This window comes from Meles meles, chromosome 9 (assembly GCF_922984935.1).
Source record: "Meles meles chromosome 9, mMelMel3.1 paternal haplotype, whole genome shotgun sequence".
NCBI lineage: Eukaryota > Metazoa > Chordata > Mammalia > Carnivora > Mustelidae > Meles > Meles meles.
The window spans coordinates 83,369,017-83,390,486 of NC_060074.1; the positions used below are offsets into that span (position 1 = coordinate 83,369,017).

The 21,470-nt window shown below is 36.0% G+C and overlaps 1 protein-coding gene across 7 annotated transcripts in view; it reads right to left on the minus strand.

Moving 5' to 3' along the window:
- MBD5 (methyl-CpG binding domain protein 5) overlaps positions 1–21,470 on the minus strand; it is a 486,733-nt gene that overhangs the window by 154,289 nt on the left and 310,974 nt on the right. For 2 of the 7 annotated variants that reach the window (XM_046019816.1, XM_046019813.1), the window contains exon 2: positions 3,115–3,211. The exons of the other annotated variants lie outside the window; for them this stretch is intronic. The gene's annotated coding sequence lies outside the window, so the exon portion shown is untranslated. The remainder of the gene's footprint in view (positions 1–3,114; positions 3,212–21,470) is intronic. 7 annotated transcript variants of the gene reach the window in all.

Below are 21,470 nucleotides of genomic sequence, written 5' to 3' on the forward strand. Positions count from 1 at the left end.
AGGTATTATTATTATTACTACTTGGCCCTCAGCTCTGCATACCAGAAACTTAATTTTATCAGCTTCCTAAACTGATACAAACTTATAAAAAAGCTGAGCAATTTAAAAGGGAGTATTTTTTGTGTGTGTTTCCAAAATTATATTCATTGGATAAAATACTATGTACTAATATCTGGTCTATTTAGGTACTGAACCACTTAGACATTACTTGATTAGTATAAAATTAAAGCAAGGAGAATTGAAAACTCGTATCAGACCTTAAGCCATAGTAGTATGATATGTTTTTCTAGCATGTTACCAATTTCCTCTTACTCTTGATACGACACCTTGAGAAGGCACAGCATCACCAATGAAGTATTCTTTCCAAGAGTATTTCATTTGAATCTAATAATAAAAAAAATTTCAGGAAAATCTAAAATAAGGGCCACCTTGCAAACATTGTCCCAGACTTAAAAAAAAATATCAATGACATGATACAAAGAGGTTAGCAATTTTTCTATATTAAAGGATATTAAATGGATATGATAATGGAATACAATGAATAATCCACAATTAGATCTTGGATTAGAGGAAAAAAAGACAGCAATAATTACTGGACAATTGGGAAACCTAAAATGCAGACTCCAGAAATCTCTATCAGTGAATAAATTTAAAATTAACTTAGGTGGTTTGTACCTAGAAATAAAATTATTCACTAATGCATTTATATTCATCACAATTTATTAAATATCTATTCATTGTGATAGGCCTGAAGATAACAAAAGTTCCTGGGAGTAACAAATCCTAAAATATGTACATGGCTTAGCCAAAAAGATCAGGTTAAGGGCGCTGAGGATCTTTTTAACTAAGTCTTTGTCAAGCACTTTAGCAAAATAGCTAAACCATATCTGTTATATTTGAGACTCAGGCCCTCTTCCTACTGAAGTATTTTCCCTCCTAAAAGAAGGGAAAAATTAAGAACATTGGAGCAGGTTGCTAGTGCTTCATCCAGCCTTCAGTAAATTCCTACAAGAAGGAATGACCCATCTGGAAGCAGAGAAGGGGAAAAAAAGACAGCTTTGCCAAAAGAGCTACTTTCTGTCTGTGGCTGAGAATCAGATAATCCGAAGCTTGCAGGTTGATAAGCCAAATTATAAGTGTTTTATAATTATCTTTTACTTCTTTTTTAATAGGCTATTTTCATGATGTAGAATTTGAAAGACACGAAGGGGCAGTGAAAATTTCTCTTCCAGTCTTGTCCCCCACACAAGACTGTTTTCCCTCCTTAGAGGTAACTTCTGCTAACAGATTTCCTGTATTCTTCCAGAAATGTTTAATGCACTGCCATATCTACACTTGCGTGTACAGAAATGGTTATACACACTGTTCTACACCTTGATTTCTTCATAGCACGTTTTGTCAATGGGTCATTCCAGTACCATTGCCTTATTTTATATTATTATTATAAAACTATATTGTAAAAACTATAGACAAGAATACAAGGTGACATAAAGATGTTTTCTCATGCAAAGGAAATAAGATAATGGCCACTAGGAAGAAAAGAGCATTGAGGTGTCTGAGTATAGAGTATTGAAGACAATAACTAAGGAATGTATCTGGGAAGATTCGTCTGAAGACATCTTTGGATTCTAAGCATGCCAGTGTATTGTGACAGCCCCTGAAAAGTTGCTGAAGCGTCTGCCATGAGAGGGGTGCAAAAGTGGCTAAGACTGAGCTGGCAGATATAAAGGAGAGGGCATGGCCCTTACAACTAGAGACCATGGCAAGAATCATGGCAATAGATCCAGTTTATGAAGTCCAGAGACCAAACAAGGAATTATGCTTTTGTGGATGCTGGCACATTGGCCAAAATGTCAAGGGTCAAGAAATAACTCAATGGTGACAAGGAAGCAGAGAGAAGAGTACAGAAACCCACACCCATCCACTGATGCCAGGTATATAAGTCTCCCAGGAACCTGGAGAAAAGTAGAAGGAACAGAGAATCCTTTTAAGCTAAGGGGAAGAATCTTGGTTTAAAGCCTAAATTGATTCAATTTTACTTTAGAAATAACCAAGCAACTACCAGTTGGTAAGATTAATTTTTTCTTTATCTGGGGAAATGGTGGAGGTGAGTGGTACCAGGAAAAGGAGTTTGTGAGAAAAGTCACAAACTTTTTTTTGCCTAGATATAGGCAAACTATATTTTACACACTTGAGATAAGCAACTATAACATTTAAATCTACATAGCCAGCTTATAGGCCTATTACAAAAATTCAATGAAATGGTTGTACAAAATGTACAAATAATAAAGGGTGTGATTTTCTGGTTATGATTTGTGACAGTAGCTTTCCTTTAACGTCTTCCCAAGTTCTAGGGACCTTTAATACCATCCCATAATGCCAGATTTTGTATACATATTCACTTCCAAAGAGTATTAGCTTTAGAGTTAATGAATCCTACTTTGTGGCCCACTGGCTGTATAAATTTGAGGAAATAGCTTAACTTCTCCGAGTCTTGGATTTTTAGGTATAAAACAGAATGACAGCATAGAAAATATAGTCAATAATATTGTATTAACATTGTATGATGAGTGCTCAGTAATGTATAGAATTGCCAAATCAATACATTATATACCTGAAACTAAAATAACATTATATGTTAATTATACTTCAATTAAAAAATATATCCCTTCTCAATATAAACCTATCTAATAAACAATATGTATTTTCAAAAAAATGTGTGATAATAAAAAATTATTTCATACAGGTATGTATCAAGTACAACACATTGTTTGGCCCATGGTTGGTGGACCTACTATTTTCTCTAAAGCACAGAGAAAACACAAAACATAAAAAACATAAAACAGGGGCGCCTGGGTGGCTCAGTGGGTTAAGCCACTGCCTTCGGCTCAGGTCATGATCTCAGGGTCCTGGGATCGAGTCCCTCATCGGGCTCTCTGCTCGGCAGGGAGCCTGCTTCCTCCTCTCTCTCTGCCTGCCTCTCTGCCTGCTTGTGATCTTTCTCTGTCAAATAAATAAAATCTTTAAAAAAAAAAACAAAAAAAAAACATAAAACATAGTTTTATGTTGCCCAGTTTTTGATTTGAAAAGTTTGACCATGTTGTATGTCCTTACCATACAAGACTGAGCTCTATAAAGTAAGGCTCCTTGTTGTTATTTTCAGGCTGATGAAGTAACAAACATCCCCACATACCATGAAGGAAGCAGGTCTCTGTCATAATAAAAGCATTCAAATATAAAATATAAACATAAATAGCAATCTTCTTAAATCATACCCTGAGACTGAGCATAGGAATTAGTTATAATTACTTCCCATTTCCTCTAAATAGAAGTTGTCTTTTTAAAAAAAGGTACTTACCTCAAATCTAACAACCATTAAAAAGAAATTACTCAGTGGATAATAAAATCCACAATCAATAATGATTTCTGATTAAAAACGTAGATTGGACATACACATTTAACTCCATTAATTTTCAAAACCATACTAAAATACAGTATTAAAATTTTTGTTAAAAAGCATAAACGAAGGAAGAAAAAGAGAGTGAGCAGTGAATGAATTAATGATGGTAACCAAAATTTGGAAGCTAGAAGACAGAAGTATGATAGCTAACTGACAGCAGATTCAAACAAGCTGAATCCTAAGCCAGCAGTAGGTAAAGCTGGGAAGCAATTTTATTTGCAGTAGTTTCTAAAATACTTGGGAATTGGTGGCACCTAAATTTCTGGAAGCAGGTTAAATAACAGTAAGCCTGGTTAGAAACCAATTTAAGACCTTTAAGAATTAATTTAAGAATTTAAATTTAATTTAAGAATTAATCTCTTGCATTCGCTTTCTACTATTCACAACTAGACAAGTCCTCCTCTCTCTCTTACCTTGGCAGAAGACTAAATGTTTATTCTTTGGAATGTGTAAAACAGAAGATTCCCAAACTAGCAAATTTTGAAGAATTCTGGAGGGAAGATTATTCTACTGAAAATAGAATTGAATAAAGTTTTATATGACAAATATTAAGACTCCCAAGTCCTCTACTACTGGGTTTGCAGAATGCTAGTAGCCCAGCATAAACTTCTAGGCAGGAGAGTGGAAGATTCTTCTTTGTTAAATATAACTGGAATAAAACCAAAACAGGGGCACCTGGGTGGCTCACTGGGTAAGCCTCTGCCTTCAGCTCAGGTCATGATCACAGGGTCCTGGGATTGAGTCCCGCATGGGGCTCTCTGCTCAGCAGGGAGCCTGCTTCCCCTCCTCTCTCTCTGCCTGCCTCTCTGCCTACTTGTGATCTCTCTCTCTCTGTGAAATAAATAAATAAAATCTTTAAAAAAACAAAACAAAACAGGTGTTCAATGAAATGATACTGGAGGCTCCTGAACAAAACAGCATGTTCAGGTCTAGAGAATTCACAGGCATTAAGCTCCAGTTACGTGTTATCCTAGCATTCCCCCTTTCTCACTGAAATCTGAACTGACAGCCAATGACCACTAGACATCTGGGGAAAGCCCCTAAAAGGAAAGATGGAACCTGAAACAAACAAATGAACAAACAAAATAAGCAAACAGAAAATAGAACTGTTCAGGAAAAGAGAATTAAAAAAAAAACCCTTTAAAAAAAAAGATTTTATTTATTCATTTGAGAGAGAGAGAGAGATAGCACAAGCGAGGGGAGAAGCAGGCTCCCTGATAACATGGGACCCTGACATGGGGCTTGATCCCAGGACCTGGAGATCATGACCTAAGCTGAAGGCAGATGCTTAAGCCCTTCAAAAAATTATCTTCAAAGAGATAAAACAGATTACTTAAAAGAAAGAAAGAAAGAAAGAAAGAAAGGAAAGAATATAGGAGAGAAAGGATAAGAAAATTAGAAGACCAATCTAGAAAGTTCAACATCCAAATAACAGAAAAGAAAACAGAAAAAAATTATCTAAGAAATAACTCATGAAAAATTTTCTGAATTAAAGAATAAGAATTTCTAGATTAAAAGGGCTCACTGGGAGCTTAGCCAAATTAATGAAAATAGATCCCCTACAGGGCATATAACAAAATTTCAGAACTTTGTGACAAACAAAATTGTAAAAGCTTCCAGAAAGGAAAAATATGTAAGACAGAAAGTAGAATGTCTTTCAGATTTTCAACACTGGAAACTAAAAGACAATGGAGACAGACCATAAAAACTTTGAAAAAAAATAAATTTCAAACCAGAGTTCTGTATTTAGCCATAATATCAATCTGATATCAGTAAAGCTGAAAGATATTTTCAGAGAGACAAGATCAAAGCTATTGGTAGATGTGCTCATCTAAATGAGAGGAAATGAAGACGGAAAAGACATTAAAAACAAGAGTTTCAACTCAAAACAGGAACAAAAGAAGCCCCAAGGTGAGAATGAACAGTAATCTGTGCTGTATGAGACAGAGGTTGCAACTGAATCAGAAACAAGTACATTGAACCAAGCAAATGAAAAACAAGATAATTATTAATTTTAGGGAAAACAAAGAATTAGAAAAATGACGTGGCTCAGTCATAAATTAATTTATAAAAAACAATTTCATAATTTTATTAATAAGTTATTTTTATAATAACTTTAAGTTATAAAATGTGCTTAATTAAAAGTTAAACATCAAAATCATGATATAACTATATTGAGAAGATGATGTATTCAGATTTAATTCAACAGCTTCATAGTGAGAAATTAATAGATTACATGCAAAGCTGAAAAAAAATCAAGAAGTAGAAATAATCATATTATTTAGAGATATTCTTTTTCATAAATATAAAAAGGAACAGCTAAAAATGAACTGAAAATGATAGCTTCTGGGAATTAGAAAAATGATGGAAGGCTTGCAGAGCAGGGGACTGCTGCTTTTTTTTTTTTTTAAGTCTCATAGGACAGCTTGATTTTTTAAACCAGGTCCATGTGTAACTTTGATATATACAAAACCAACCAAAAAACAGGATAAGATTTCCATTAACAATAATCTGTGGAAACTTAGCAGGCATTTACAAATTCTTAAATGTCACTGTAGATGAAATGTTTTATTATATAGCCTTACAGGATAAGTCTCTGGAAAAAAAAAATGTTGAGGCAGACAAACAACTGCTTTGGCAGTCAGCCCATGGCCGGCATCTAAACATTACTACTTTAGTTGGTAACAATGAAAAACAAAAATGGGCACTGTACAGGGTCCTAGACTTTCTAGGTTCTACCTCTTTTTTAGTTATATAATCTTGGACAAAGTATTAAACTGCTTTTTGCTTAAGATTTCTTAAGTGTAAAAATCCTTACTTCACAATAATGTTGTGTGTTAATTGACACAGGAACAGTGCTTAGCACAGTGCCGGAGACATAATGAACAGTTAATAAATATTTGCTACTTTAATTTTAATTCCAAATTCCTAACTCTCGGTTGTAAGGATTATATCCACTGTACTTCCTTCCATTCCCTTCCATGAACTTTGGAACAATTTATGTTTCATGTACGTCTTGTTCACCTACCCCACAGAGATCAGACTCAATTATTACCCTAAAATTGATCAAGTCTGGTCTACTTTGAAACAAAGACTAGAAGTAAGTGTGATACCTGGAACCACATCTTTTCTTATCCAAACTGCTTTCCCTTTGTTTTATAGCAGCCAGGAGCAGGATTTGTAACCACAAGACCTAAATTTGGTAGGTCTTTCAGAAAATACTTTCTGAGTATTGCTTTTCTCACCTGTAAAGTAGACATGAAAATACCTGCTGAAAAGGACATTTGATGTTTGCCTCCCTACCATGCTTCCATGCTTTCCTTCTACTTCTAGTAACTGTATCCTGATTTTTCTTTGGAAAACTCACCCATTTCCCAGCTCTGGAGGAGGGTTTAAGTGGAGAAGCACGTCAGCATATTACCCTATCCCCTGTCCACAGTTACATGTTCAAGGATGAGCACTTAACCAAATGAGAACCAGTAACAGTTAAAACTCTGTGTCACCAAACATGGAGCTGACAATTGAGCCAATTCAGCTCCAAATTAGCCTAGCTGAAAGACCACTGCAGGCTATGAGCCAAAATATCCTGTTGTAGTTTAAGCCTGTGTGTGTGTGTGTGTGTGTGTGTGCGTGGTGGGAGGGGGTACGCAGAGAGGGAGAATGTTCTTCATTGCAACCAAATGAGTCTTAACTCCTACCTACCTTATAAGTATCATAATATCCACTATTTCTAGGATCAACAGAGATGATAAATAAATTTAAAAATTTGGTAAACACAAAGCTGTATGCAAATGTTAACTTAATAATAATAACTTAAGCCCAACTTCTTCACAAAGCAAACTATGTCTTACAATTGACATGCAAAAGATTTTCACAAAAACCAAAGTACCCTATTTAAGGTCTGGATGTGTTGGATATTATTTGTGAATATATATTGTGTATAAAAACATAAGAATATGCAGTTGTTCAAATCATCCCAGGTCATGCATGTGACAGCAGCTCAGATGGCTTCCTTATTCATCAAACTTAAAAGGTTAGGCCAGTAACCCCCAAATCTCTATTTTACCCCTTGATATTTATGGGTGTATGCTCCACAAACCTGAAAATATGTATCCTGTAGTAGTTTCTTAAAACTGAATTTTATCAGATAATTAGTCAAGTCTGGAGTACTTTTAATTGTTTTATTATTTATTAAAAAACACTAAAAGGAAACTGAAAAATGGTACCTACTTCCTATAAAAGCCGATTTTATAAACCTATAAAATAAGATACTTTGAAGTCAGAGTAAAAATTGGAAGTAAATGGATATTTCAAATGAGCTCAAAGGTTTTAAAAAGGCACTTGTGTTCTTAAATAGATCTATCTCTTCATGTCTATAGGATTAATTTGACTGGCAATTCCTTTCTTTCTGGCTAACGCAAACGTAAACTTTAGCTCAATTCCTGTTTCATTTCTCAGAAACTGAGTAAGTGCTGTTGAAATAAATGCCATTTAAAAATATCTGCTCCATCTGATATGTCCTTGGTCTTATTTCCAGATTAGGTTCCTTTAGGTAAAGGATAGCTAATCAAGTAATGAGGGTGACTTTTGGTCTCACCCTCCATTATCATCACCTGATGACAACAATGAATATAATTATGAGAAAATCATGAGCATGAATGTATACATATTCTTATGAAGAAAAATATCTAATAAAAATGAAAAAAGCTGAGCTATAACCACAATTTTTACAGAATTAAAATGATAAGAATGATATTCTCTAGTTAAAAATAAGTCATAATGGGGCGCCTGGGTGGCTCAGTGAGTTAAGCCTCTGCTTTCGGCTCAGGTCATGATCTCAGGGTCCTGGGATCGAGCCCTGCATCGGGCTCTCCGCTCAGCAGGGAGCCTGCTTCTCTCCCCACCCCCACTCTGCCTGCCTCTCTGCCTACTTGTGATCTCTCTCTGTCAAATAAATAAATAAAATCTTAAAAAAAAATAAGGCATAATATCAGTGCTACTGGTAAAAGTTTCATACCAATTCAAAATATTATTAGACTGATTACTAGTCAGAAAATAATAAAATGCTTAAATTCCAGTTAAGTTAAACCAACAACTCTTCTTACTAAACCAGAGTTACAAATTGAGCCTATGAAGAGTCTGGTATTTTAATAAATATGCTTTAAATCAGTTTTGTCTTTCAAATGTCTATTTTGGGAAGTTATAAGGCGATCCCAGAAATTCTAGAATTGTTTGAAGTATTTTTGAAATTTCTGTTTTGTAAATGCCTTTACAATTAGCTTTTGTACCACACAAGATCTGTTTTTGACCCAAAAGGCATACGTAACTTTCGACCCACTAAACACACCTGGAGATGACATTTAGTTGATTTCAGAATTCAGATGAAACTAGTGTGTATATTCAAAATAGTGGTCACAGAACTAAAGCAATTCCATAAATATTTTGTGCAAAGGTACTGCCCATGGAATAAGTCTATGGTTTCAAAAGTTCTGTGGAGAAAGAGTCAAATAATAATCTAGATTTAAAAATTTTGTGTTTGTCACCTTCCCTACAATTATATCTTAAGTTAGGAATAAAATAGTCTGATTATGCAGGCATAATAAATAATAGTAGACTGTGCAATAAAGTTTTTTTGTTTAATGAGCAACTCCAGGAAATTAATTCAATTTAACAAACATTAATTGAGTGTATCCTATGTATCTGTATTAGTGCCAAGTGTAATAGGAAATAAATAAATAACAAGGCACCTATAAGGTACTAGAAGAGGAAATTATGTGCAATAACCACTACAACATCTACTTCACTTAATTCTAGAGTAGACTATTATAAATGAAGTTAAAATCTTAGTTGTGTAAGTTAATTTACAAATGCAAATGTTTTCTCATGTTTACCTTATTCCCACTACCATTGTGTACCTTTATAAATACTTTTCACATTAAATTGTATAAATTTATTTATATATTTGCCCCATCAGCTAGCCTATGAGCTCTGTCACAGTAAGGACTAGAAGTCACAGCATGATGTTTAATACAACAAACATGCACAACAACCGTATGAATCATAAGGCAGGAAGTTAAATGTATTATCAGTGAAAGAAATGCAAAATGGTATAAGAAAACCAAACAAGGAATGGTTCAATTTTCACTGGAGAGCTTGGGGAAACCTTCAAAAGAAAGTAGCATTTAAAGATCTCAATACAGAGTAATGTCAGAAAAAGAGGATTATAGATAGATGGAAGAGGAAAGGTTTGCAGAAGCATGAAAGTAAAGAAAGTACTGCAGATGCTTTAAAACTTTTCATAATCTAGTATCAGTGGAATTCTAAGCCTTTGTAGTTGAATAATAGATGTAATAGAGGTATGAAGAGGAATAGTGGGAGAAACACTGAGACAAGTCAGTAGCAATCAAGAGTGGGTTTGTTTTCCTATACCTGTACAACTTTGGGGCCAATACAGGTGCCATGAAAGTGGCTTTTGGGAATCTACCACATGACTGAACACAATTCAGCTGTCTAAACTGTTTTAGAATAATGTATGACACTGTTTACCAAATGTTATTTCATGGGATGATATAGTCAGAAAAACGTAATGCATGCTTGCAGAGCCCAGTTCAATCTAGTGTAGTTTCCCAAGTAATCTGACCATGGAATCTTTTTGAAATTCCTATTAACATCTTACTTTGAAAGACATTATGGTAATTTCCTTATGTTTAATATGTATGATATCACAATACTTGAACTCAAAATTTGAGTCATCAGATGGGTCTGTTTCAAGCCTTTTGATGCTATATTACTATTGGGAACAACTCCTAAATATCCATTAATTTGATAGCAACAGAGAATACGAGATAGGGTCATAATAAATAAGACAGATTACCAACATAAATTTACTCTTGTCTTATATACCCAAACCTACCCAAAATATTTAACAGTTCATGATAGACTGATCAAGATTACAGTGAAACTTAGTGAAATAAATATAAGGTTTGACTCAGATATAATACCTAAAAAAAAAAAAAACGGAAACAAAGGAATAGTTGAATAAATTTTGGTACATCCATACTATACAATACATCACAGTAATTTAAAAAATTAGAGCTAATTCTACAAAGCAGTGTAGAGTGAAAAATGTGAAGTGTTGGGCCATTCGTGTGTGTGTGAGAGATTCTTTTTTTTTTAAAGATTTTATTTATTTATTTGATAGATGGAGATCACAAGTAGGCAGAGAAGCAGGCAGAGAGAGAGAGGGGAAGCAGACTCCCTGCTGAGCAGAGAGTCCGACACGGGGCTTGATCCCAGGACCCTGGGATCATGACCTGAGCTGAAGGCAGAGGCTTTAACCCACTGAGCCACCCAGGCGCCCCAAGAGTCCCTTTTTTAAAGCAATGAGCAAAATTCCTGTCTCTCTATGTGTGTATCCATTGAATACAGGAAAAATATAGAGTGGGTTAAGTTAAAAAAAGACTTCATAAAGATATGATCATAATTTTACATTGAAATAAAAGTAAGACCTAAGAAAATGAAGAATATTAAAAACTACAGAATTTACATCAAAGTTTATTATGACCAGTATAATAAATTACCACCTGTTTGAATTCTTTGCTGGTTGTCCATTAATTACAGTGGGAGCTGGGATGGGTGAGATGTCCATTTTTTAGCACATGTTATATATCCCTTCATGATCTGGTCCCTACTCTTTTTACATTACCAGTGTATAGTCTACCTTCGGGTTATTTGAAACAACCTCCCATTTACTGGAATACCCTGTGCTATTTCATATTCCTGTGCCTGTGTCCTTTTCTCACTTTTCTGCCTGTTGTGTGTAAGACCTAGTCATACAAATATAAAAAACATAACATATTATATAATAAGCACTAAGTAAGTGTTACAGGAATTCAGAATCCTGTATGGGATAGTCAGGAAAAGCTATTTGAATTAGGTCTTGAAGGATTAGCACTTAAATAGAAATAGGGTGAGAAGGTATTCCAAGCAGGGAGAAAGGACAAAAGCCTTTCTTTTATATAGGTGGTATACAGTACAAGCCATCTTCAGGAACAGTGCCTTGTACGTAGTGGGTATGTGGTAAATAACTGGATGATTAGGTGGGTGGGTTTATCAGAGGATTAATGTAGGGAAATAGCAAGTTATAAGATGGGAAGGTTGGGATGGGACCAGATAATTGGGTCTTAAATATGTAGCAAAGACACCCCAAATCTATCCTATACACTCAGGCTCTTCAAACAGGAGTACATGTAATTCATGTGACACTAGAAAGACCATGGTACACATGAAGCATCTCTCTGACTCATTAATTTTTTTTTGAAAATTTAGAAGTAAGTTATTATATGATATCTAATTTTAAGCATTATTTTTATATTAAAACCAACAGATGTATATGATATAAAATTTGGGTGAATTTTTAAGATAAAACAGAAAACTTCAAAGAAATGTTGAGCTTGTGGTAAAGAGCTTTCAGGTTATGCTACCAGATCCTGGTGCACACCTCTTTACATCCTTTCCTGGCAGTGGAAATATGGAGTCATGAAAGGGATTTGAGCAAGGCAGTGACATGATTAAAGTGATGATTTATTTATATTAATCTAGCAGTGGGATGCTGGCTGGCCCAGAATGGGGAGAAGATTAGAAATCTGTATCCTAGCTAGAGAACTACTGCAACAGTCTGGAAGGGCAGCTACTGGAATGGAAAGAAGCATGACAACCTCCATTAAAGAACTTAGTATTTCAGCCAGTATTGCAACTAGTGCTGGTGTTAAAATTGATTCAGTGATACTGGACCTTTTTCATATTGAGAGGCAGGTTATTATTGGGTAAGTAGTAACTCTGGCACCAGAATGCTTGAGTTTAAATTTCGGCTTAGGCACTTACTTGCTGTGTGACTTAATACAAATTGTTTAATTGTTCTGTATCTCTACTTCCTCATTTGTGTAATGGGGATAATGACACTTATGACACTTACTATTAGCTACTTCACTCGACTGCTGTGAGGTTTAAATGACTTAATATATGTAAAGCATTTAAAATAGTGCCTGGCACAGTAAATGCTGTTTAAGTATTATCTGCTATAATTACTATTGTTATTATTTTAAAAATTATTTATAGTGACCTCCATCTTTCCTGAGACTCTAAGTTTTTAGGAATTAGGGAAAGCTATTTGGTATAAGTATATATTATCTAATTCTGTGATGGTTCTGGAAAAGCCCTGAAGTCTAGAATCTCCACAAAGAGGGCATTAAAAAATTATAGGCTTGGTCAGTTCACCAGTATATTTGTACCCTATTGCCACTTCTTTACAATTAAAAGGTCTCTTTTGAATTTGATAACCTGTTTTTAAAATGTCCATAATAAGTGTTTCTGGCACCTAATAAGATTACATTTATTTGAAAAAGTAAATATTTTGTTAAAATTAATTGCTGAAGGGGCGCCTGGGTGGCTCAGTGGGTTAAAGCCTCTGCCTTCGGCTCAGGTCATGATCCCAGGGTCCTGGGATGGGCCCCGCATCGGATTCTCTGCACAGCAGGGAGCCTGCTTCCCTTCCTCTCTCTCTGCCTGCCTCTCTGCCTACTTGTGATCTCTGTCTGTCAAATAATTAAATAAAATAAATCTTAAAAAAAAAATTCTAACTGCATAGCAAAATTAATTGCTGATATAAACAACCTGAGGGTTTTGAAGGGTCAGGGGTGGGAGGTTGGGGGAACAGGTGGTGGGTGATGGGGAGGGCACGTTTTGCATGGAGCACTGGGTGTTGTGCAAAAAGAATGAATACTGTTACGCTGAAAAATAAATAAATAAATAAATAAATAAAAAGGGAAAAAAAAAAAGAAAAAAAATGGAGAAAAATGCATTCAGATCTATTCAAAATGAGCAAACTCATGGTAGCCTGTTTGTTATGGTATGTCACAGTGCACTGATAGGCTTTATTAGGTTGAACCAAATGAAATTGCCCATAGTCAATCATTTTTAACTAGCAGAAATGTCAATTTCAAATGGCTTAACTTACTATATCCTTAAATATACCTTGGACAAAGAATGTATACTTTTATTTTTCTTAATCAAATTCTACAATTCTACACTCTTCTTTGTTTGTTAGTTAAAATAACCAGTAAATAATGTGGACAAATAAGATTCACAGACCACTCATATAAATTAACAGCCTGGAATTGGGAAAACTCTTGTTCTTGCCTTGAATCTCTTCCTGCGCTTGTCCCTGCTGTGCTGTCAAAGTAAGCAGGCTGGTCCCACAGGTGGCCTTACAGTCTTGTCTCTACCAACTGTGCATATTTTAGCCACAAAAAGCCTCGCCTTTGTTTGGGGTATTGCTTTTTTAAGTATGCTTAGAAAGATTTTCTGGACTTCAGAAATTAAAGGCCTTTAAATATACTATGAATGAAAAACCAAATTGTTTCATTTACCACTGAATTCCTTTTGTAATGATTTGGGGGATTTACTAAAATTCAGAAGGTCATACTTATAAAAATCAGCAGCAGTATCAGACACATGAAAAAATGTTCATCATCACTAGCCATCAGGGAGATTCAAATTAAAACCACATTGAGATACCACCTGACACCAGTTAGAATGGCCAAAATTAGCAAGACAGGAAACAACATGTGTTGGAGAGGATGTGGAGAAAGGGGAACCCTCTTATACTGTTGGTGGGAATGCAAGTTAGTGCAGCCACTTTGGAGAACAGTGTGGAGATTCCTCAAGAAATTAAGAATAGAGCTTCCCTATGACCCTGCAATTGCACTGCTGGGTATTTACCCCAAAGATACAGATGGAGTGAAAAGAAGGGCCATCTGTACCCCAATGTTCATTGCAGCAATGGCCATGGTCGCCAAACTGTGGAAAGAACCAAGATGCCCTTCAACGGATGAATGGATAAGGAAGATGTGGTCCATATACACGATGGAGTATTATGCCTCCATCAGAAAGGATGAATACCCAACTTTTGTAGCAACATGGATGGGACTGGAAGAGATTATGCTGAGCGAAATAAGTCAAGCAGAGAGAGTCAAGTATCCTATGGTCTCACTTATTTGTGGAGCATAACAAATAACATGGAGGACATGGGGAGATGGAGAGGAGAGGGAGTTGAGGGAAACTGGAAGGGAAGATGAACCATGAGAGACTATGGACTCTGAAAAACAACCTGAGGGTTTTGAAGGGGCGGGGGGGGTGGGAGGTTGAGGAACCAGGTGGTGGGTAATAGGGAGGGCACGTACTGCATGGAGCATTGGGTGTGATGCCAAAACAATGAACACTGTTATGCCGTAAATAAACAAATTAAAAAAAAAAGAAAAAAAATCAGTAGCAGCTCTAATTATTTGGCTGGGCATCTGCAATCTGGCCATTTGCAATCATCATTTGACTCTCTGAGACCATATAAAAATACAAACAGTATTTTCAAACTGAACTTTTATTTTGAGTAGCTCTTGAAATAAAGACATTTGTGTGTGTGTGTATATGTACTATATAAAATAATATTGAGGCATTATTAGCATACGTTTTGGTATGGTATATCCTTTTTTGGTTTGCAGTTTTAGTTTTAAAACAATAAGAATAAGATGAAAACTACTCCAATTCTTCAAATAAGCAAACAAACAAACCTAGAACGGCTTAAATACCTGGATATCAAAAGAATCCAAACTGAGTTATAGATCTACGTGAAAGTAAATGGACTTGATAAAAATGAGTCTCTTCATCGCAACTGTTACTAATAATAGTAAGATACATGGAAAAAAATATTACCCTAGTCTTGTTCTACATCTTAGCTTCAAAGGTTAAAGGACTGAAAGATGAGAGAGGAGAGGTCTTCACCTTGGATTGCCCCAAAAGGAAAAATGTAGGATGAGTAGGAGGATATAGCCAAAAGGCAGTGATCAGCTTGGAACAATATAGACCTCTAAATATTATGAGGAAAAACTCAAATCCAAGTAAAATCACCAGCATTTCCCCACCTCCAATTTATTATTCATGCCACAGAGGAGGTTTTTTCAAAATACAAATCTGAGCATAACATCTGCCATTTTAAAAACCTCAATTGATTTACATTGTTACTGAACCTAATAGAAGTAAAAATGTCTTCACAGGGTCTTGTAGAGCTACTGTGATCCAGTTACTTAACTCCTCTTACAGTTTTCTATTCATTGACACCTCTCACCAATTAGTCTAATTTATCATTTAGGCAAAAGTTCCCTTCGGGTCCTGGTATTCTCTATATTGCTTCCAGCCACATGGCTTCCTGCTAGGCCTTCTGCCTAAAATGCTCTTTCCTTCCCTTTTGACAGTTAGTCCATATTCTACTGGTAATTAACAATAAAACAATATGATTTATTCCCATTTGGCCTGTAAATGAAGTGCTATGGGGGCTATAGAAAGGTGATTATTTTATTAGGTGTCTCTATATCTTAGTTACCAGTATAGAAACCAACTTGATGCAATTTCAGCAGAAAGTAAATTTATTAATAGGAAGGACCTCACAGAATTCTCCAGGAAGCTGGAGAATTAGCTTTGGAGGCTACCAGGCCAGGAAGAGGGGCCCCAGTGTACAATGTTGCTGTTTAGAAGCTGCAAGCTAGATGCTGCCTCTAGAATAGCTTTTCTATTGTATCTGGAAACTGGAAGCAGCTGCCCATTGCTACATGTTTACCTTCTCTAAAAATGGAGTCTATGGCCTGTTTTCTCATGGCTCTAGTTTTTGCCTCAAAGACTGTGGAGTATATGCCTGAATAGTCAGAGTCTTGCTTACAGACTCATGCTCAAAAGTAAGTAGTTGACATTTTGAGCCTCCCAAGTAGGAACTATCTTTAATTTAGAAGTTAAGGGACCCCCTAAACAAAGAAAGAGGACTCTGATACTAATTCACCAAGAACAACAACAAATATCCACTAGATTAAAAATGGAGATAAAAATGAGGAAAATTTTTTTGGAAGTAGTATTTTAGTTGGGTCTCTCACTCTCTTACTCTCTCTTTCCTTCTCTCTCTTTTTTGGCTTTTGTTGAGGAAGATTTTGTCAGACAAAGAGAGAGCATGTGATTGGGAGGACACTGCAGGGAAAGAAAAGAGGATAGCAATGGTTCTTAAGTAGCTTTAAAATCAACTGAGAAGCTTTTAAATAAATCAACATAAAAATTCTGAGTCAGTAGGAGTGGACTGAGGCTCTGGTTCCTCACAAAATTAACAGAAGATTGTTGCAATCACTTGGCTAAGCATTTCTGGTATCAAAAACATGGACATGTGAAATAAATGGTGTGTTTTGAGAAAGCAGTAAGTTGTTGGTGCAGTATGGAACACAGGCAGAAGATCAGATGTGAGGCAAGAAGGGTAAACTGTGGTCAAACAGGGAAGGTTATGAAGTTTATCACACAGCCCGGCCATCAGACATTTGGGAAACTAGGAATGATACAACATAGAAAACTATTAATCTTGCATGTGGGAGAAGTACAATAAAACAAATACTTCAGTAAATAATGGGAAATGACTGTGCATAAGTTATAAAACAAAAGAGAAAAATATCCCTAAGAAAATGGAATAAAACTGGGATTTTACAGGGGCACCTGGGTGGCACAATCAATTGAGTGTCTGACTCTTGGTTTTGGCTCAGGTTGTGATCTCAGGATCATGAGATGGAGCCCTGCATCAGAGTATAGAGTCTGCTTGAGATTCTCTCCCCCTCTCCTCCTGCTCTCCCCCCATGCTCTCTCTCTATAATAAACACAATCTTATTAAAAAACCCTGAAATTTTATATATCTTATATGTAGGTGTCTGAAAGTTCAGTCAGACAATAGAACCAGATGTTCTTTCAGTTTTTGTGGGTGAATTAAAGTAGATGATCAGTCAATGTAGATTAGAAAGGGGGAAGCAAGAACTCTTAAAAATTCTTTAACTTTTTGGAGTTAAGCTCTTAAAATTAAGAACTCTTAAACTTCTGAACTTTAAACAAAACTTTTAAAACAGAGGACAGACCAAGATCACCTTTTGCCAGGGAAGCTCTGGGAAGAGAATGGTTGCTGTAGAAGGAAGGAGAATCCAGTCCGTACTAATGTAGTTTGGGTTAACTGGGGGATAAGTCTTCTATCAGAGAAACAGAAAGTTTCCCTATTCCCGCTTTGTCACACTGGTATGGATGGGGGTGATAACATGATAAAACCCAAGACTGCCTATGATCCAGAATTAGTTATTCCCTTTCCTAGATGACCTACAGGGTATCATCTGTATAAACAGATGATCTTAAGCTAGGCTGCTCCTATTCACACATGTTGACATTAAATCTAAACATGTATTATTGACATTTGGGCATGCTGTAATTCATTGCCCTTAGCATATGAAGTGGTTTGTGGCATGATGATGCTGATTTCTAGAGCTAAACCAATAGATTAATAAATGATAAATCACAGAGAAACAAAGATCCTTCTGAGAAGAACAGAAATGTTGATGGGATACCATCCAAAAGGTAATGGCCCAGATCCACTTTTGGAATGGATGAGGAGTAAGGAGCATACCAGAGAAACAGTCAAAGCTGGAAAATTTGTAGAAGCACAAACATTTAAAATTTCTAGAAACTGTTTTAAGAGCAAAAAGCAAATGAACAACCTTTTCTGTAACTGTAATTAGCCCTTACTTACAGAGCAGAGGTTTTACTCCAGGTGAGGAAGGCTTTGAACAAATGGCCTCAATCACCCTTGCCCCAGCTCAGTTTCAGGGTAGAAGTTCCACATCAGCAGGGCAAGCCAAGAAGATCATTGGCGACTGTTCCACCAACTGCTCCATTCATAAAATGGGTGTCACCCCAAGAAAAGTGGGCCACTGTCCTTGTCCTTAGCTTCAGAGCAGTGGCTCAGAGATTTTGCCTAGGCAGAGATGCAGGCCATAAAACTGAGTTTTTAAAGCTCTCTCCAAAATGAGTAATTTTATTTAGAACAGAGTGTAGAAAAGTTCAAGATTAAGGATGACACAAATAAGAAAGTACAAGAAGGCTAGTAACTCTTCACGAGAAACAAGATAAATGGCAGGCCACATCAGTACAGAATTAGAAATGAATGGATTTATCAGTTACCAAACCAAACAAGAATATACATCAGGAAAATGGGATTTTTACCAGAGAAACCAAAGAAGGAGAGAAAGAAGAGTCCTTCTGGGATAGGAACAAACTTCAAAAAGAAAGGCCTCAAAACCTACTCTAGCAAAGAGACCAGATTTTAATTGGATCAGACTATAGAATAATTTGTGTCCTTAAGCCTTGTCAAAAACAACAGAGTATTCCACTGGCAATCAGTGAAGCTCAACAGATGTGTGAGATACCAATAGAGGCAGATACCATAATAAGGATCAAGAAAGTAAAAAAGAACTATGTTATAAATACTGTTATTACATGGTGACCATGTGCATGGGCAAATCCAAACCATTTCAGGAGTATTATCAGAAGCCTGACACAATGGGGGAAACAGACCTCCCTAAAATAGTCTAGCTAGGTAATTAAACAAATAAACAAGCAAACAACAATAAAAAAGTCCTGGAAGAGAGGCTCAGTATCTCGAGTTGATAGGCTATTGAAAATGTCAAATTTCCAACAACAAAAAATTATGACATGCAAAAAACATTAAAGTATGACTTAAATACAGGGAAAAAAGTGAGTAGAAACTAATTTGTGGGAGAGCATTTCTCAACTCATTTTGAAGCCATTATTACTCTGATACAAAAATTAGACAAAGACATCGCATGAAAAGAAAACTACAGATCAATCTCTTTTATGAATATAGACACAAACATCTTTTTTTTATTTTTTAAAAGATTTTATTTATTTATTTGTCAGAGAGAGATTGAGAGAGAGAGAGAGAGAGCGCGCAAGCACAGGCAGACAGAGTGGCAAGCAGAGTCAGAGGGAGAAGCAGGCTCTCTGCAGAGCAAGGAGCCTGATGTGGGACTCGATCCCAGGATGCTGGGATCATGACCTGAGCTGAAGGCAGCTGCTTAACCAACTGAGCCACCCAGGCACCCCTAGACACAAACATCTTTTTTTTTTTTTTTTAAGATTTTTTATTTATTTATTTGATGGAGAGAGATATCACAAGTAGGCAGAGAGGCAGGCAGAGAGAGAGGAGGAAGCAGGCTCCCCGCGGAGCAGAGAGCCCGATGTGGGGCTCGATCCCAGGACCCTGAGATCATGACCTGAGCCGAAGGCAGCAGCTTAATCCACTGAGCCACCCAGGCGCCCCTAGACACAAACATCTTAAATTAAGTAGCAGGAAACCAAATCTGGCAATGTATAAAAAGTATCATACACTATGACTATATGGAACTTATCCCAGGAATGTAAGGTTGGTTTAACATCCAAAATCAATTAATTTAATACACTATATCAGTAGAATAAAGAAAAATCATGTTATTATCTCAACAGAACAAATAAAATAATAATAAATAAATAATAACAAACAAACAAATAAATAAAATCAATCCAACACCTCTTGATGATAAAAATATCTACAAATTAGGGGCCCCTGGGTGACTCAGTGGGTTAAGCCTCTGCCTTCCGCCTAGGTCATGATCTCAGGGTCTTGGGATCGAGCCCTGCATCGGGCTCTCTGCTCAGCAGGGAGCCTGCTTCTCTCTCTCTCTCTCTCTCTCTCTGCCTGCCTCTCTGCCTACTTGTGATCTCTCTGCCAAATAAATAAATAAAATATTTGAAAAATATATGTATCTATAAATTAGGGGTACCTGGGTGGCTCAGTGGGTAAGTGTCTACCTTCAGCTCAGGTCATGATCTTGGGGTCCTGGGATCAAGCCCTGTGTAGGGCTCCCTGCTCAGTGGGGATCCTGCTTCTCCCTCTTCCCATTATACCCCCATACTCTCTCTTGCTATCTCTCTCTCTTTCAAATATATATAAATAAAATCTTTTAAAAATCCTCTACAAATTAGAATTAGAGAAGGGAAATTCCTCAAAGAATAAAAACCATCTATTAACAATCCACAGCTCATATCATAATTAACAGGGGAAGAATGAGCACTTTTTTGGGGTGCCGGGTGGCTAAATGGGTTGAAGACTCTGCCTTAGGCTCGGGTCATGATCTCAGGGTCCTGGGATTGAGTCCCACATTGGGTTCTCTGCTCAGCAGGGAGCCTGCTTGTGGTCTCTGTCTGTCAGATAAATAAATAAAATCTAAAAAAAAAAAAAAAAAAAAAAGAACGAGTGCTTTCTTCCTAGATTAGGAAAAAGACAAAGGATATCCACTCTTAACACTTCAACATTATACTGGAGGTTCTAGCCAGGGAAACTAGGCAAGAAAATGAAATATGAAGGACCTAGATTAGGTATAAGTAAAACTATCTCTATTTCAGATGATATGGTCTTCTTTGTAGGAAATTCTCTAAGAAACTATAAAAATTTATAAATGAGTTCAGCAAAGTTGCAAGACAAGATCAATATAAAAAATGAGTTACTTTCTCTATATTGACAATGAATAATATGAAATGACATTAAGAAACAATTCCAAACTAATGATGTACTATACAGTGGCTAATTGAACATAATAAAAAAATAATAAAAAGAATAATAATAAAAAGAAAAGAAACAATTCCATTTAAAATTGTATCAAAGGAATAAAATATTTAGGAACAAATTTAGCAAAAGAAGTATAAAATTACATTCTAAAAACTATGAAAGATTACTGAAGAAAATTAAGACTTAACTAAATGGAAATACATGTTCATGGATGAACATGAGCCTTACTATTGCTAAGACGCAACATTCCCCAAACTGATCTTTAGGTTAAATGCAATCTCCATCAAAATCTCAGCTGGCTTCTTTGTAGAAATTGACAGGCTGAATGTAAAATTTATATGAGAATTCAAGGGACCCAGAATAGCCAGGACAAACAACCTTGAAAAAGAAGGACAAAGTTGGAGAACTCAATTCCTTACAGTAATCATGCAACATGATGCCCAGCTTTGTTTTTCTTTTTCAACATTTCCTTAGCGATTTGGGGTCTTTTCT